Here is a 16,777-nt window from a genome sequence, read left to right as displayed (position 1 = left end):
CTACCACTGAGCTAAGTTCCCAGTGGGTTCCACTCGGAACCACACTACCAATAAATATAAACACCAATGCACAGAGAAGTCCTGGTTTTGATGAATGCACACATCAATCAGCCCTATGAAAAGCACCAAATCCTCTAAAGACAAAGATAACACGAATAACCAGCCTATCAGTACACATGCAATGCTTTGCATGTGCTTGTGATGTGTGCATGTGTGTTTGCAGTCCACATCTCCTGCATCCTGCCCACCCCACCCCCTGCCTTAACAGATATGTGCCAATATTTTGGGCTTTTCTGTGACAGTTGGTGATGTGCGTCCAGGCTTCGTGCTCACACTTGCGCAACAATCTCACATTTCATTATTTTTACGTGTTTTCACCCGTGCAATGTCCTTGCCGCCCCCTTCCAGTATTCTAATGGGTTGCCTGGTTCACTCAGTTAATAAACAATAGAAAGGCGAGACTTGGAGTTTGAGTTTCTGCTGCCCTGAAAGTCTTAGTTATGGTAGGTGGAAGGATTCCAGGCATTATGCTGGCCTGCCCCTGTCACCTGGCAGAATGCACTCAGGCAGTACCCTGGCCAGCACAAGGTTCCATGATTGCATAGTCTGCAGGCAGGTGCAAAGGACCCCTTTAAAAGAAAGATCCCAGTCCACCTACTCTCTTTCCCTCTCTCCATCCTGCTGTTCCCCTGGGGTAGACATGACCTTTCCTGTCTCCCTCTTCTCTTCTGTCCTCTCTCTGTCTGCCTCTTTACCTCTTTTCTCTTTCCCTCCCATTTCTAATAAAACTTCTCACTTAAGCTCTGGCTGCCTGGCATATTTGTCCCCAGCCTCAGTCAGCCTCGCCTGCCATGGAATCCTGCAAGGTTTCCCTTACGTTTTGTCATAAAAGCAGGGACAGTTCGCCTCCGTGAACCTCTCCCCACATTCACAGAGACTAGCATATGGTCGGCTTCTGGAGATGTTTGATGACAGACTTGAATAATCCATACACCAGAGACCCTAATGCAAAATAGCTCCTGCCAATCGGTCCTCAGGGCACTCGTAAAACCATAGAAAGGTCTGTGTTAGACCTGAAGAGGAAACCAAGGATAAGTAACCGCCTCCCAACAGGGTTTCTCTGTGTGGCCCTAGCTGTCCTGGAACTGTAGACTAAGCTGGACTTGAACTCAGAGATCTGCCTGCCTCCGCCTCTGGAATGCTGGCATTAAAGGTGTGCAGCACATAATTCGTACCTCCTAGCTGCCTCCGGCCAGTTTGCACTTAGGGTCTAGGACTTCAGAGGGCCAATGGCTCCAGCACTCACGGCAGCAGTAGAGCCTGCTCCAGCCCGTACTAAGCACCTGACCCCTTGGTGCTTTGCTGTCCCTTTCAGACAAAGCTAATTGCACTGCTCCTAACTACAGCAAGGATCTTTTGTAGGATTTAACAAGGGGATGCCGGTTGAAAGCAGTCTGAAAAGAGGAAGCCTTATCCAAATGTGAGATAACTGTTAGTCACCCCCTGCTTGGCTGCCATAACCGCCCTGGGGCACCCAGCCGCACTTTGATGGACTCAAGACCAAAGGTGCTAGACCAGGGGAGGCCCTTTGTGTTGGGCCTTCTCAGAGTAATTATGACTTAATGAATAGGCTAACTAAGGAGTGGCTGAGCCTCTGGCATTCCGATTCAAGCTGGGTCCACCCCCAGTGTTAATCCCCGGGAATTTGAAGCTTTACCTAATTGCTGCCTCTTCCTCAACCCAGAACAGAACTCTCTCTCTCTCTCTCTCTCTCTCTCTCTCTCTCTCTCTCTCTCTCTCTCTCTCACACACACACACACACACAGGTCCTGTTTGACTTTAATCTCTAAGGACAGTGGCTTTTGCTTGCCAGCTTGTCTAAGAAACCGAGTATGGGGACATTGTGAATGGCCTTGGGCCTGTACTGGAGACTCTGTTGCCATCTATTAAGTGGACTGGTCATGCCTGCAATGAAGATAGAGGCTACTGTGGTACTAGTTTTTTAAGTTGCGATCTCCTTGGCAGCAGGCGCTCCATTCAGAAGAGAGACTCAATCAGGAGGATCTGTTACAGCCTGGAAGAGATAACTCAGAGCCCCAGGGTGTTTTGTTTCATCTTGAACAAGGTCTGAGGGGAGGGGACGACTAAGTGGTGCAAACTCTGGGAACCTGGCGGTTGGAGTGTGTCTGGCTCTAGGCAGTTGCGAGAGCAAAGGTCCAGGGACAGAGAAGATTCAACACTCTTTTTCAGAGCCTAAAACAGGGATTAACCAATGAGATGGGAGAGTGCTGAGCTGGGGCTGGAACTGTGAAGAGAGGAGGTGGGCATTCTTGGGTTTAGTGGGCGGTTCGCTGTATGGGTGGCTAGTGCGCTGGGGAGTGGGAAGGGATGGGTAGAGTACCTTCTATTAGGTTGATTGATGGATGTCGTTTCATCCTTGTATTTGGTGACCTTGCCTGCGTCCCCCGCTTTGCTCTGTGAGGGCAACACCTGCCATCCTCTGATTCCCCTCCCCAATCTGGCTAGGCAGGAAAATATCCTCCCTAGGGCCTCCACCTGGATGGCCCCCACGATTCTCTGGAATGGGCTGGAACAGATGAAGACCCCGGATCGGATCCGTAGACCCTCTAGATTGGCATGGATACAGTATTCCCTCCCTCTTGCGCCTTAGTTTTGCGACTCTTAGCGGTGAGGTTCGTCCTCCGCCCTGGTTCCCCATCTGAGGCGTGGCGGGGCTCCGGGCGGGTCCCTGAGGGGGCGGGGCGATCGCGGTGTCCCCTGCCCCGCCCTGGCCCGGCCCCGCCCCGCCCTGGAGCCGCCGGGAAGCAGGGCGCAGGAGGGACTCGGCCCAGCCGCCTGCGGCGCCGCGCTCCGCACTCTCGGGGCAGGGTGAGTGCGGGCAGGGAGGGGGGAGGCCTCGCGGGACCCGGGAGGGTAGTGCCTGGGTCCCCAGAGCGCCCATGTCCCGAGGCGTCCCCTGAGATCGGCGCCGCGGGAAGTCTGGGGACCCGGGGAGGAGCGCGGGGGCGGCGGCCAGCGTGACAGCTGCAGGCGGGCGTGGCTTCGGTTCAAATGCAACCGCTCCACCCGCTGCGAAATCCCGGCACCCTGGAGGCTCAGCCGCAGGACGCCGCAGTGCCCGGGAGTACAGCTCCCTGGTGCCAGGTGTCTTCCTTGGTCTCCCTTCTTCGCCTTTAGAGGCCGGAGGACTTGCTAATGCGCTCACTTGTCCCCAGGGCCCAGAATGACCCATTCTGGGGGACCACGAGCTCGACAAGGAGAGCCTGAGAGTGTTCAGAGAGGAAGGGAAGTCGCACCGGTGCGTTTCGTTTCCGTCAGTCACCTATCTCGCTAGCAGCCTTGGGCGAGCGGCACACTCTCGCTGATCCCCCATCCTAAGGGGATTTAGATGTTGGCTTCACTTGATGGTCAGATCAGGAGTCCGTTCCCAGGCCCGGTGTTTCACACAGCCTGGGTGGCCCCTGTTACAAAATTGTTCCAAGGGTGGTAGCATTCAATCTCTGGCTCTGGGATGCGTTCCCTGTGTCGTGGAGATCTGCTTCACTTCTGTAGGGGATGGCTTCTTTCTATAATGGATAGCTAAGGTATGCTTGTGGGTGGCTTTAGTGTAAGGAGCGCACACCCCATACTTCATGGGTCGGAGCTGTGGTCTCACTGACCCTGCAGCGTAACTGGACAGCCCCTTTCATCTACCCAGAAAAGAAGAAACAAGTTCAGAAAGGGGGCGTGACTTGCTCAAGGCGGCACAGCCAGGATCCATGTTGCATGGGAACTTGGCTCTATGAAAGCACTTAGCTTTTTTGCCTCTTGCTGGGGAAGTGGGGAGAGAGGGAGGGAGAGCCAACAGCTCGCAAGGGTCAGGGGTTGGGAGGTAGGAAGGTGAGCCTGTGCCAACGGGCTGCTTTGCTGGGTTTCCTATGAACTGTGCCCCAGAGGGACACTACAACACACGTGGGCTCGCAGATTTCCCCTGGCTGGCTGACAGTTACAGCTGAGCCAAGCTGCTCCCTGGGAGCCAAAGAGGCCCTTCTGGGGGTGGCTGTGTAGGAATGTGCCAGGAGGCCGTGTTTCTGGAGCCACTGAGGGAGGGATGAGAACCCAGGATCATTTGTCCTCTCAGTCCTGAAAAGACCTCAGGGTGTGGCAGAGCTGTTCTGTCTCCATGGGAACAACTGTCTGCCCTCCGTGGGGGCTTTGCATGCTTTGGAGTTGACTATAACCCAGCCCTGCCTGGGCAGCCCCTTTGCCTATGAGAGACCCATGGCTGTTGGGGGATCCTGGTGTGGCCACTCTGGAAGGCATGACATGGCAGGGGACCATCGCCTCCAAACGACCCCGAAATCTGTAAGCCCAGAAGCCTCTGGCCTCCTGTGTCATCTTGCTGTTAGGGATGGGGTGGGGGTAGGAGAGGCAAATCAGATGACCACTTTAGCCTCACCTAAGTATGTGGCCTCCAGCTAGTTGTTTTACTTGTCAGTTTCAGAAATGGGGGCACCCCAGCTCCCCACAGTCCCTGTGTCATTGGGGCATTAAGGGCTTTAGGTGAGATAGTCACAGTGCTTTCTGTGGTGTGGATGTAGCAAAGATGAGCGGTTGGGGTTTGGGGTGTGTTGTGGGGGGGTCTTGATCAGGGTACCTGGAATCTCTGCTCTGCCTCATTCCTCTCTGCCTTGATTTCCCCAAATGTGTCAAACAGTCCTTGCTCTGGGTCACTCCCCTGGGGCCCTCTTAATATTGGGTGCTTGTCCTTGACCCTTGGAGGAAGGCCATCAGAGAGAGCCTATAGGGCATTCAGGAGTTTTAGGATTAGTGTAATTTGTCGTACACTTCTTGTGTCCCTGGCAGGAGGTAAGGATACCATTGCTGGCAAATACAGTGGTAGTGCTATCCACTGGCTGGGTGCCTGGTTCAGGATTTGAACTCCAGACTTGTGACTAGACGCTGTTCATTACTTTACACACCCTGTCTTGGACAATCTAAGGACAAGTGTTGTGTGTTAGTCACTGGAGAAGGCTGAAGATCAGGCAGGACCCAGTCATCATCCAGCCCCTGATGGAAAAAAGATAAAAGCATTGATTGCGAATGTGTCCCTGCCCCCCATAACATCAGTACATTTTTGGTACCAAGACAGGATCCAGGAGGAGCAAACAGAAGTAGGCGACATGACACCTCTCAACCTCCGGACTCTTAGCTTTGGGCTTAGTGACCATGCCTGAGACCGTGTGGCTAGGAAGCAGGTGGGGACAGGTCTCCGAATCTGGAACCCTGACTTCATCTCTAAAGTGACGTCACTCCCTTTCCAGTTGCTGAGACGATAATATAAATCAAGGGCGATACTCTGAGGAACCAGAGGCCAAAGTCCCGGTCCATCCTCTTGCTTGTCTTTTGCTGCCTTTATGACATAGTGTCCCTGGGCCCCTAGTCTGCCTGGTGCCCAGACTGTAGAACCTAGCATCTTTTTAGTCTGGGGTGGGGTTAGGGGCACTGAGGAAACTTAAAAGCTCAAAACACGAGGATGGTGGAGAGCTGAATGAGGAACCTGCACCTGTGGAGTGTGGGGATAGGTTACCGTAACGGTGCCACCATGGTGTTACAAAGAGCAGGACTAGATGGGCATTGACAGTTAGGAAAGAAATCACTTTTCAGTCATTTGCTAAGCATTTCTATATGTTCTAATGTGTATAGCATTTGTGTCGATTCTAATTTACACATGAAGCTTTTTTTTTTTTTTTTTTTTTTTTTTAAGAGACAGGGTCTCTTGTAGGCTAGGGTGCTCTAGAGTAGATAGAGAGCTGAGGAGGGCCTTGAACTCCCAATCTTCCTGTCTCTACCTCCTCTGTGCTGGAATCACAGGCATATGTTATTACCCCTGGTTTATATGGTGCTGGAGACCAAACCCAGGGCTTTCTGCAGGCTACCCAAGCACTCCACCAGCTGAGCTGCACTCTTGGGCCAAGTTCATTTTGAGACAGGGTCTCGATAGTGTAGATGAAGCAGGCCTTGAGCTCATGGCCCCCTGCTTCAGCTCTGTAGTGTTGGGGTTGCAGACATGCCTTCCCACTTCTGGTTTAAGGAGATTATGTATAAACGAAGAAAGTGCAAGGGGATGCTAACGGGAAACGCTGTGGCTGTTTGGGGGTAACTGGTAAGAGATGAGCCTGCTCCCTTCTCAGTCGGACCCATTCTGCTGGTTTTCTTCAACCCAGTACAAGACTCGTGTGTATGCATATTTATTTATTTATTTATTTATTTATTTATTTATTTATTTTAAGGCAAGGTTTCTCTGTGTAGCTTTGCAGCCAGTCCTGGAACTCGTTCGGTAGACCAGGCTGGCCTCGAACTCACAGAGATCCTCCTGCCTCTGCCTCCCGAGTGCTGGGACTAAAGATGTGCGCCACCAACACCTGGCTTACTTTTGAAGTATATAGAGTGTTTATTACAGTTATTTATTGCGTGTAGATGCATATGCATGCCATGACCCTCATGTGGAGCTCAGAGAACAAGTTTCAGGACTTGGCTCTTTCCTTCCACTGTGTGGGGTTGGGGAATGGAACTTAGGTTGTCAGGCTTGCCTGTAAGTGCTTTACCCAAACTATTCCCATGTATTTTAAAAATATATTCACATCTTACCATTACAAATAGGAGATATACTCTCCATTACACCAAATCTTGCATAGTATAAAAGAAATTGAAAGGGAATAGTAAGCATGTTTAGAATCTTTTAGAAAATTATTCATCGGACTCAAACATTCATCTGGCTAGATTTGAAAAAACAAACACAAGCGCCGTTGTATGACAGATGAGTTCCCTTTATTGAGGGGATACAAATCCCCCTCAAAGCTGGAAATCTCAAAATAAAAACAGAATGCCTTAAAGTTCTGGCCTAATGATTTGCCCTTCCAAATCATGACATTGTGACATTTTTTAGCTGGGAGGGACCTCAGATCACCTGTTCAACAACCCAGAGAAGTGCCCTGGCCAAGGTCAGCATAGGATATGTACATAAGGAGGACAGTTCTCAATGGCTAGCCACACCTGTGCATGACTCTCATAAGGATACCACCTGTCACACTAGCCTGACGCCCTGGGACCTCAGCCTCCTCCTGAGGGCAGGCAGCGAGGCACAGGTGTCCTGCCCGAGATGACACTAACTTGACTGAAGACATCGGGAGAGCCAGAGTGTGCAAGGTGACTCATGAACAGAAACCTCACCTAAGGCAGTACACGAGCGAGCTTGGCTTGGAGTCTTGTTCCCTTGTCCTACTGGATAATTCATCCCCAGTCAGCACAGTGCCCTGGGTATGGTCAGTCCTCCTTGGCGGTTGCTGGGGAAACAGGTTCACAGAGGTGGGTGATTCCCTCCAAACCCCGCTGCAGGGGAGGGGGAGGGCAAGTGAACCTGCAGCGAGATCTGAAAAGACGGCTCTTTCGGTTTTTCATGTGCGGGACTGTGAACACAGTGTTTTCACTGCTGAGAAGCAGAAAGTCTGGCCAACCCTGCCTGGCAGGCCACAGGGAACCGGCCCTGTGGAAAACAGATGGGCGGGGTCCTTGTAGCTGTCATGTTGCAGGACTCTCTGAGCTGACAGTCCCAGCCTGGCCACACTGCCCAGTGCACAGAACATGCTGTCTGCAGGACAGAGGGGCGTGCACCCAGGGCCGGCCTAGTTTTGCTGGGGTGTATCTGGCACACCCTCAGATTCCTGCCACCTTCTCTGTTCCAACCGGAAGGCGTTCTCTCCCCCCCCCCCCCTGCCCTCTGGAGAGGTGCCCGAGTGCTTCTGTTTCCTGGGTACCTTGTGCATAAGATATTCTTAGTGCCCTTGTGTCTTGAACTCAGGAGGTCAGGTGTGCCATCGTGGTGGTGCTTGCGGAGTTCTGGATTTTGGAGCATTTCTGATTTTTAGATTGGGGATGTCCAACTTGTGCTTAGAAGTCAGAGTTGCAGTGGAGACCAAGAGAAATCCCAGAGTTCTAGATAACCTTGTCTGAGCCTGCTGTAATTTTACATACAGGGAAACTGATTGTCCACAAGCAGACAAAGTTGTCATGTGTGTGGGGGAGGGGGCAAACATCAACCTGGGAACCTGGGAAGTTGTTCCCCGGGAGCTGGCCACCTTGGTTTTCAGACAGGGTGTCTCACTGACCCGGGATTGGCCTGATGTGGCTAGACTGGCTGGCCAAGGAGCCAAGGGTTCCTTCTGTCTCTACCTCCTCTCAGAATTCCTCCTGACTGCTGCCCACCCACACTGGGGTTACAAGTGTGTGTCACTGCACATCTCTTTGAAAACGTGAGTCCCAGGGATGAAATTCCGGTCATCATGCTTGCAAGGCAAGCAATTTACCAACTGAGCCAATGCCGCAGCCTGACTGGCTCAAGTCTTCTGGTCCTTGGGGGTCAAGAATGAACCTCCTGACTCCCACCCAAAGCTCTCTCTCACTCACCTCCCCTAGTATGCCGTGCCATTGTTGATGGCAGTGTGACACTATGGCCACATGAAGACTGGATTGTCGGTTTACTGGGTTAGGCCGTAGCCATCGTCACCAAGCTGGGAGTGGTGGGACTCCAAGGAAGCCTCAAGTTTTATGTGAGATCTGACATGGCTGAGCCCCTCCCAAGAAACATTTACTAGAATAATACTGTAGTCTGACTCCCTGAGGCAGCCAGCCTCTCCTCCACGATGGGAGGAGCTGACATTTGACCTTCACCAATCACAACTGCCTGCCCTTTAAGGTGGGAGGCTCTATGCAGGCCTCTGTGAAGTTTGCTCACTTAGAAGCCTAGCAATAGGTGTCTGGGGATCTGAGATGTGCCCCTGCAATGTGCCACCCACCCAGAAAGGGACAGGTTTCTTAGGCTTCTCTCCTTTTCCCTAAGTGTTGGGTCTGCTATCTTCCCTGCCTCTGGGGATGCTTTTGGGTCTCACAAAACTCCACTTTGACTTTCCTCCCCTCACTACCTGTGGCAAGCAGTTACTGCTGCCAGCTACCCTGCCCCTGCTATTCCCCTATCTAGTAGACTACCTCCTAGAAGATTCCACCGGACTGTGATTTCCGTTTTCTGTCCTCTTGTCCTTCGCTATTAACATTTGATCAGCGGTTTCCAGAACTCAAGTCTGACTCCCCACCTGCCTGTTGCCCATTCATCTTCACTGGCAGCCCAGAGAGAGGCAGTTATAATTATGACTTAGACAAAAGGATTTCCAGCCTAAATAAGACCTGGCAAATGCTAGGGGAACACATGCTCCAGGCTGGGGAATGAAGTGGGCTGGGCAGACCCTAGCGAGCTCTGGAGGGAAAACCCAAGATAAGCTGTGATACCTTGCCTTCATCGCTCATGACCCTTGTCACTCAGCGGTCTGTTCTGGAAGCTCTGAAGGCCATCACTGGAACTTTGACAATGCCTTGGCTTCATTGGTGGATCACACCCAGCTCTTCTCCTTTGCTGGGAGCCCCAACCCCAGCCTTTCCGTTTGGTTCTCAGCTCCTGGTCCCTTCTGGTCCCAGCCCATGACAGAGCTCTCTGCCCACACAGTAGCGCCTTCTGGCATTCACCAGCAGGGTCTGACTTATCTCTGGGCCACTGTCATCTCAGCACTTAGCCCTGTCTGAAATGTGAGTTCTGCGTCTGCAGCTGTGTCTATTGTCTGTCTCCTTTACAAGAAGCCTAGTGACAGAGGGCAGGGACCAACACCAGCCAGCTTTGCTACTTAGTATATAGGTTCCCCCTGCCATTTCCAGAGGGATGGTTTCAGGAACCCTGAGGGTACTGGATGAATTGTTACAGAACACCTGTGGGGAAGACTTAAGGAAGGGAGGGTTTATCTTAGCTTGGGGGTTGGAGGGTACAGTTGGAGGGAAGGTGTGGCATGCCTGGCTTGCCTTCTCCCTTTTAACTTTTAGTTCAGCCCCTCCACCGAGCCCTTGAATGCTGCGGCCCATCCTCACCGGGTCTTCCTGCCTCCGGTAAACCTTTTTTGGGAACACCTTCCTAGCCACACCCAGAGGTTTGTTTCTGTAGCAATTCTACATCCAGTCATGTGGACAATGAAGAGTAACTCTCACAAATATCCAATCGATGATACTCAGATTCTTCTATTAAACACCCCCCCCCTTTTTAAAGTGTGCTTCTGTGTGTTCTTAGACAGAGTCTCTATCTATAATCCAAGCCTATCTAGAACTTGAAATTATCCTGCCTTGGCCTTCAAGTGCTAGAATTACAAGCAAGCAGCACGATACCCAGCTCTTAATGTATAGCTTGGGCTGACCTGGAATTCACTGTAATCCTCCTACCTCAGTTTCCCTAAGGCTGGGATTATAGCATGAGCCATCACACTGGCTCTCATGCACTTGAGACCCTCTCTAGATACATAAGGTAGATGCCATGTGAATAGTTCCTAGGCTGTATTATTTAGGGAAGAATAAAAAACAAGTCCACTCAGGACAGATGCAAGTCTTTTCTGTCTGTCTGGTTGCAACATTGACTGTAGAAGCGGAGAGCCAACTATACCCTTAGATTGCAGCGATGCATAGGGGATTCATTCTCTGCACAGTCAGCCATTGACCGCCAGCCTCTGGTGGACGTGTGCTTTCTTCTCCTCATCCCACAGCAATTCAGAGAGGTATGCTGACATCATCCCTGCTTGTCAGAGAGTTAAGTAACCTGTCATTGTCTTCTTCAGGTGCCAATGGGGTTAAGAGTTGAATTCAGGTGCTTGGATCCAGTCATTGCGGCTTGATTGTGAAAGTGGAGGGCAAACCTACCGAGACTTCAACCTTCCAGCAGGGCAGCTCTGTAGCTCCAGGGCCTCTCCTTATGCCGAGCCATTCATCGAGGAAACCCTTTCCCTAAGACCATGCATGCACCCAGGAATGTCACAGGTTTCCCAGAGCAAGAGCCCCACCCTGGAGAGCCCTCCCTTTTTCCTCCCTCTTTCTCCCCAGAACTCTGCTTGCAACTTGTTGGTTAGCCATTGGGACTTGCTGACCACAGGCTCAAGGTTGTAGGTGGCACGTGCGTCAGTTAAAGTTATCAGGTTAAACTGCCGGTCATTCTGGGCAGCCAGCCTGATTGGGAAATTTGCTTGCTTGTCTATTTATGGACTTCAAAATCAACTTTGCTTGGAAATGATTTTAAGGAATGGAGTTTTTAAAGTGTCCCCTTCTCCCCTAGACTTCTCTTATTTCTGCTTCTTCTCTGTGGGTAAAACCACCCAGATCCCCAGGCTGGCTACTCCTGGGTGAGTACTTGGCTTCAGTAAGGAGAATTGAGGATAGCCCAGTGAGTTCCTGTGTTCATCACACACAGGAAGCTCATAGCAGACGCTGGCTGTGGTCTGGAAGCTAGAGAGACACGTGTTTGTGGCTGGGATCTGGGCTCTTCCGCCCTGTAACCCACATACCCTGGACTACTGCATTCCATTAACACACTTGACCTTGACTGAGATGGAATGGTTAGCAAGATGCCAGGGACATGTCCCTGCTCTGTGGAGCAGTTTAGTGGGTAGGAAGGGTGCTGTAAACATAGGCCACCCCCAGCTGGTATTAACCTGGAGGGAGGGAAGCTCCAAGGGCTGGGTGGGCCTGGAAAGCCTTTAGGTGCTTGTACATGTGCACTGGCCACACATACGCATGCACGCACGCGCGCACACACACACACACACACACACACACACTTTTTTTTCAAGCGCATGCATGTATATTATAATGTGTAGGGGAGAGCAGGGGAAACTCTCTGAAGTCTGTTGTCTCCTTCCACCCAATCCAGAGAATGGAACTCAGGTCATTAGGTTTGGTGGCAGGCCCCCTTACCCGAAGAGTCATCTGGCTGATGGGCCCGGTCTTTAAATTTCACCCATGAGCAGTATCACTGGGCCTCAACTCCCTCTTCCAGGAAAGCAGGGAGAGAGGGCCTCCTTTTATCATATTGCTGGGTCTGTGTGGTGAGCCTCCCCACCCCAAGAAGCCAGGGGTCACCAGGTTGTTTGACCACCCTACAGAGCAAAGCAGTTTTTACATCATGTCTCTCTGCAAAGGTCAGCTCCACTTTCTATTTAGTCGGATTCTGCCTATTCCTGGGCCTGTGTGACAGATCTGATTCCCTTGCCTGTGGTATATCTTGGCCATCTCATAACCTTTTTTGTATAGGGCTGGCCACACCTTCCCTGATCCCTGAACATCCATCCTCTCAGAGTACTCCTCCCCCTCTTCCTGAGTGCTCCCAGGTGGGGAGGACAGGCTGCAGGAAGATGAGCAGTTTTGCCTCCTCCACCCAGTGCACCTGCAGGGAGCTTAGCCGCCACAGCTGCTGGTGACTGTGCCCTTGGCTCAGGTGACAAGATGCAAACCTCAGCTGTGGTTGCCTTTTCCTCTCCTGGAGTTACCCAGGGTGTGGGGAGTGTCAAGGTCTCTAGAGTGGACCTGCTGTCTGATTTCCTTCTTGGTTGTCAGTGTAGAACTCAGACAAGGGAAGAGCTCCAAACCAGGGACAATGCATGACTGACAGAGAAACTTGGTGTCACGAGCCCAGAGCACCAGATATGTAGACAAGGACAACTTCGAACTTCTGATCTGCCTGCTTCCACCTCCAGAGTGATGGGAATATAAGGATGTGCCACCACACTTGGTATAGGCAGTGCTGGGAACTGAGCCCTGGGCTGCATGTGCTAGATAAGCATTCTTACTGAGCTACATCTCTGGCCTTTTCTGGTTCTCTTAACAGTCCTGACTGTAGGGTATTTTCATACCCTTGGGTTGCTGATGGGTGAATAGAACTAGAAGTCTCTGGGAGCGAGGCTGCTTCTTCACTGAACACTCCCAGGCAATTCTGATGGGTGGAGGTAGTTGAGAACCCTGGGTTAGCCTAGGGTGACACTAATCTGTCCTCTTTTCCATCACTCCTCTCTCTCTGTCAAGAAGCAGGTTTCCATGTAAACTGGAGACACCATCGAGAGAGAGGTACTCAAGCCTGTTTCTACGCAGCCCACTTATTTCTTAGGCTGTGTGATGGCCAGACAGGCTGCTGATGCTGCTTTCCTATCTGAGGCAAAGATAAACTCAAGTTAGGAGTGACTGAAGGAACAAGCTATACTTTTTTCTTTTGTGGTCGGCTACATTCATTCCTTGGAGACACCCTGGCCAAGTGTGTGCGTGTCCAGGCGTGTCATGTTTACAGGAGGCTGAAGGGTGGGGCCAGGGCCCTCACCTCAGGTGCTGATAACCCAGGACTCTCCAGAGAGCTAGGTAGGATACGATGAGGAGTGGCTGCTGGTTAACAAAGGGCTTTCCCAGGCTGGCTCTAGTCAGCCCTTGGGGCTGGTGTGGAGAATTCTCAGTGTGATTTGTTTGCCTCTTCTCCAGAGCATTCTATCTGGTCCTCAGGATCTTTTCCTGGAGTCACCATTGCCCTGTAAACGTGGTGAATATTACATACAGGACTTCAGTGTCCACAGGTGCCCAGGACCTCACTGTCACATGGGCAAAACTGGTCATTCAGGAGCCCTGGGTCAGGAGGTGGCTCTGCTGGTTGCCAGGACCAGATGTGGTTCACACCTGTAATCCCTGCACATAGAAAGGCTGAGACAGGAGCATCGTCATGCGTTTGTATCCAGCCACAGCAGTCTGAAGTAGGTTTCCGTACTGTGTCTGCTGATTGACCAGGGAACCCGAGGCCAGGCAACTCATTTGTTCAATTACTCAGCGAATACCCAGCTCCTTCTGAACAATAATGCCCTTGCTGGGCCCTGCAGGAGATTACAGATCTGGGAGCTTGCTGACCGGATTAATTTAATCAGCTTCTTTACCCTGGGGTGAGGGGAGCTCTCCCAACTCTATCCTGCTGGGCCTCATGTTCTTGGAGGACCAGGGTTGTTGGGGTGCCGCATCAACTCCCACAGCAGGCGATGGCTCCAGACTGAAGGGACTGCTCCACACAGAGTTCCAGATCAGAGGTCCAGCCTATAGACATACATTTGGGAAGGGTCATGTTTTCCTGAGTTTCTTCGGGAAGAGTGAAGAAGATTCTAGAAGGAACAGGATTCTAGAGTGGCCATTTGGAAGAATGATGTCCTCCAGGTGTTGACAGACAACAGTGGAGATTGAGTCTACTACGATTAGTTTTAACTTTGGTGGTTTTTATTTTAAAATTCAGCATCGATTTTTACCTTATATTATGATGATTACTTTTAACTTTTATGCAGTCGTTTTATTTATTTTTAAGTCTTGCTATTGCTATGTAGCCTTGCCCTGTTTTATAACCCCGACTGATCTGAAACTTGAGACACATCTCCTGCTTCAGTCTCTGTAATGCTGGGGTTTCAGGTGTGTGCAGCATGCTCTGCTAGCTTTGGTTTTCCGTGTGTGTGTGTGTGTGTGTGTGTGTGTGTGTGTGTGTGTGTGTATGGAGTGTCCTCCCTTTTGCTGTTGCCTTAGTACACTGGGTGTGTGTTTGCTGGGCAGTGTCACTCTGCATGTCAAAGCTGGCTGGGAGGAGGCCTCAGGAGGTGAAACTCCACCGCAGGAGGCACCAACTGACCAGAAACAGCTGTCTTTAGAAGCAGGATGAATGAGCCAGGGCCTTCTCCCTCCAGTGTAGAGATGGGGACACCCAGCCATTGGTCCCCAGGAGAAGCTGCTTGGCTCCTGGCTGCCTCTGAGAGCACACATACAGGCTGCAAGACACTGTGAGTGCTGGAGAGGGCAGGATGGGGAAGGACATAGGGAGGGGGGACACCAAGGTGAAAGTTGGTAGTCAGCTGTCCTCAGTTTGCCCCAAAGAGAAAATTTATCTGAGCTCAGTACAAAAAAAAAAAAAAAAAAAAAAAAAGCGGCCACCAAACCAGGACCAGTGGATCACTCAAGGTCATTGCTGCCACCCCGATGGTGGGCATCTCCCCAGGCCATCCCTGCTGTTCTGACTGGGGTTGGATGGGGTGGGGAACGGGTATTGCCTCTCCCTTGGGCCTTCACACTCTAGAAGTCTCAAAGGCCCTGTCCCTCTGTCTGCTGAGAAGGCGGGAACTTCATTGTCCTGCGGCCAATGCTGCCTATGCAGAGCCCCCTGCTTACTAATGACTGTCCCTGAGTATGGGGGCACCTTTGGGCATCAGGAGCATCCTTATTCCCTCCTGGCTGGAGATGAATGAAGCTAGCTCATGCTGTGCATGCCATGTCTCCTTCTCTGTGTGTGTCTTTCCCCCAGCTATCATGTCCAACTGTCCTTCCAGAGGATCCACCTTGTCCCTTGTCTCTCCTCCCCTGGGCAGAGTCCACTCCTCCCAGAGTCCCCTTTGTTCCAACCAGGCTCAGCCTCTCTCTGGGGCTACTTTGTTTACCATGAGCAGCAGGAGGTCCCCAGCATGGTGCAGGGAAGCCCAGTGTGGCTGTCTCCACAGAAGGGATGAGGCTCACTTCCACAGTGGGGGCTCATCCCTTCATTTTCTCTGCCCTGTGCCGGGCACTGTCCTGGGTAGGGGGACTAATGAACAAGGCTGGAAAAGCTGAGGTTGCATGGAAATTGACATTCTAGAAGGAACTAGGGATGCCCTCTTTGTGTAATTATGTCTGTCTGTGTAGGGTAAGGTCAATCTTGGGTGTCATTCCATCTTGGTTTTGAGACAGGGTCTCCAACTGGCCTGGAGCTTGTCTGGTCAGGAGACCATCCTGTCTCTACCTCCCCATCTCTGGGATTATAATTACATCACCATACTTAGTTTTTTACACGGATTTGGGGAATGGTGCTTGTCTTAGGGTTTCTATTGCTGTGAAGAGACACTATGGCCATGACAACTCTTGTAAAGGAAAACATCTAATTGGGGCTGAATTACATTCAGAGGTTTAGTCCATTATTGTCATGGCGGGGAGCATGGCCGTGTGCAGGCAGACACGTGTTGGAGAGGTAGCTGAGGGTTCTGCATTTGGGTTGGCAGGCAGCAGGAAGAGAGAGACACAGGAACTGGCTTGAGCATTAGAAACCCCAAAGTACCCCCCCCTTCCAACAAGGCCACACCTACTCTGACAAGGCCACAAGTCCTAATCCTTTCAAATAATGCCACTCCCTATACACCTACGGGGCCATTTTCATTCTCACAACCACAGAACCCAAGTCCTCACTCTGGTGTGGCAAGTATGAAAGACTTAGCTATCTCCCCAGCCCTAAGTGTGTGTCCGCCCTTTTGACATTACACTTTGATATTGTCATTTACAAGTTCAGGCCACATTCGAAGCTCCCGGGATGCACATGGCCTGGTAACTCAGTAGGCAAGCCAATAAACAGCAGCGTTACAGCAGAGCAAGTGCTGTCAGACCCAGACAGCTCGGCAGGGAAAGGTGTTTGCTTTAAAAGCCTCATCACAGGAACCCAGGGAAGCATAGAGAGAGCCGACTCCACAAATTGTCCTCTGACCTCCACACGTGCACTGTGGCACACACACCCCTCCCCACCATACACATGTGTGTCTGCACACACACTCAATAAATAAATACAAGTGGTCAGCCCCGGACCTCTGCCAACCGCTTGAGGGCTATAGGGGAAGTAGCAAGAAGCATAGGCCCGGGCATAAGGTGCTTTCCTCTGTGACCAAAAGAATGAATCCTCTCACAAGGTGGGGGCAGTTTAACTCTTTGTGAGTCCACTCGGGGACCATGACATTTGCCTTTCATGCAAAACCTGTGGCCGGTCAGTTTTTTTCCAGGAACTCAGTTAAAGCCAGCATTGTCTGAGAGGAGGGAGACGATAGTTTGGAAAGCAGGGCGGGTG

The 16,777-nt window shown here is 51.4% G+C and overlaps 1 protein-coding gene across 1 annotated transcript in view; it reads left to right on the top strand.

Annotated features, from left to right (window-relative positions):
* Positions 1–2,806: 2,806 nt before the first annotated feature.
* Positions 2,807–16,777, top strand: part of Syne3 (spectrin repeat containing nuclear envelope family member 3) — a 77,789-nt gene continuing 63,818 nt past the window's right edge. Inside the window, exon 1 of the mRNA XM_051196548.1 lies at positions 2,807–2,889. The gene's annotated coding sequence lies outside the window, so the exon portion shown is untranslated. The remainder of the gene's footprint in view (positions 2,890–16,777) is intronic.

This window comes from Phodopus roborovskii, unplaced genomic scaffold (assembly GCF_943737965.1).
Source record: "Phodopus roborovskii unplaced genomic scaffold, PHOROB, whole genome shotgun sequence".
In the NCBI taxonomy this organism is placed as follows: Eukaryota; Metazoa; Chordata; class Mammalia; order Rodentia; family Cricetidae; genus Phodopus; species Phodopus roborovskii.
Note: the sequence above shows the minus strand (reverse complement) of the source record. Positions and strands in the feature narration are given on the sequence as shown.